Source organism: Rhincodon typus, chromosome 7, assembly GCF_021869965.1.
Source record: "Rhincodon typus isolate 14 chromosome 7, sRhiTyp1.1, whole genome shotgun sequence".
NCBI classification, from domain to species: Eukaryota; Metazoa; Chordata; class Chondrichthyes; order Orectolobiformes; family Rhincodontidae; genus Rhincodon; species Rhincodon typus.
Window position 1 is genome coordinate 94617893 of NC_063338.1, and position 2114 is coordinate 94620006.

The window sequence follows — 2114 nt, forward strand, 5'->3', positions numbered from 1 at the left end:
CTATCTATCTCTGTCTTAAAGACACTCAATGACTTGGCCTCCACAGCCCTCTGCAGCAATGAGTTCAGCGGATTCACCCCCCTCTGGCTGAATAAATTCCTCCTCATCTCAGTTCTAAAGGCTTGTCCCTTTGCTCTGAGGCTGTGCCCTTGGGTCCTAGTTTCTCCTACTCGTGGAAACATCTTCTCCATGTCCAGTCTATCCAGGCCTCTCAGTATTCTGCTCTGAAGGCTGATGTAAAGTCTTTATTCAACTCCTCTGCCATTTTCTGATTCCCCTTATTAGAACAATACAGCACAGGAACAGGCCCTGCAGCATTCCAACTCTGTGCTAACACTTTTGCCCTTCCATAATAAAACAGTCTTCACTTACAGGATCCATATCCCTCTATTCCCTTCCTATTCATGTATTCGTCCAGGTGCTTCTTGAATGTTGGTATTGTGTCTGCTTCCTCCATCTCCTTTGGCAACATGTTCCAGGCACTCACCACCCTCTGTGTGAAAAACCTGCCTCGCACATCTCTTTTAAACTTCCCCCGGCACCTTGAACCTGTGTCCCCTAGTAACTGACCCCTCCACCCTGGGAACAAGCCTTACACTTTCCACTCTATCCATGCCATTCACAATCTTATAAACTTCTGTCAGGTCGCTCCTCAGCCTGCTGCGTTCCACTGAAAACAAACGCAATCTATCCAACCATTCTTCACAGCTAAAATCCCCCACTTCAGGCAACATCCTGGTAAACCTTTTCTGTACCCTCTCCAAAGCATCCACATCCTTCTGGTAGTGTGGTGACCAAAACAGGACACAATATTCCAAGTTAACAAGGTGTAGAGCTGGATGAACACAGCAGGCCAAGCAGCATCAGAGGAGCAGGAAGGCTGATGTTTCGGGCCTAGACCCTTTTCAGAAATGCTTGGCCTGCTGTGTTCATCCAGCTCTACACCTTGTTGTCTCAGATTCTCCAGCATCTGCAGTTCCTACTATCTCTGAAGCAATATTTCAAGTGTGGCCTAACTAAGGTTCTATTAAGCTGCAGCATAATGTGCTCATCCTTATAATCAGTGACCCTTCCAATGAAGGCAAACATGTCCTGCTCCTATGATGCTGCTTGGCCTGTTGTGTTCATCCAGCTCCACACCTTGTTATCTCAAACGTGCCATAAGCCTTTTTTACTACATTATCTACCTGCACGGCCACCTTCAGTGATCAGTGGACCTGCACACCCAGATCCCTCTGCGTATCAATACTCCTAAGGGTTCTGCCATTCACTGTATAATTTCCACCTGTACTTGACCTTCCAAAATGCACCAGCGGTGGATTCATGGCGGCAGCAGAGTTGAGTTTGGGCTGGTGAGGTACACGCTGGCATCTGTATTGGTGAAGTCCAGCGAAGACTCGGGGGCTGAGGGTGTTGGTGGAGGCAAAGCAGGGCTGAAACGTGGCAACTTTTGTTCCAGCGGCAGCAGCACAGCAAAGGGGACTCGTGCCTGGCCACCAGGCTCATGACGGAGCACGAAACAAGAAGGACTGCAAAGTTGCACACTTTCTTTATTCCTTCATTTTTCTGCCCCTATATTTTATGATTTGGTTTACTTTTCTGTGATTTAAGATGGCACCGAAGAGTGGCGACACTGTGCAACATTTATCACTGTAATTTGTGACAAGGTACACATGACAATAAATAAATCAAATCCTGGTCTTATGGTCTAAGAGACTAATGGTATTCCAAACAGTATTAATTCATTCATTCGTGCTCTAAAGGAGCAGGTACAATAATTATCACTGGAGATAAACAGCCAGGGAAACTGATGGGGCTAAAGACTCAGAAATTTCCCAGATTTGACATGATACATCTTAATTCCTCCACACCGCAGGGGGGCGATGCTTGTGGAGCGTGTAATTGATCCTCCAGGCCTCAAGGAAGCAATGGCCCTGGAGGCTGTGATGGGTCCTTCAGACAGCAGGGGGCGATGGCCGGGGAGGCTGCGATGAGTCCTCCAGGCCTCAGGGAGGCGATGGCTGGGGAGGCTGCGATGGGTCCTCCAGGCAGTCGGGGGCGATGCCAGGGGAGGTTGTGAGGGGACGGCCGGGCAGCAGGGGGAGATGGCAAGG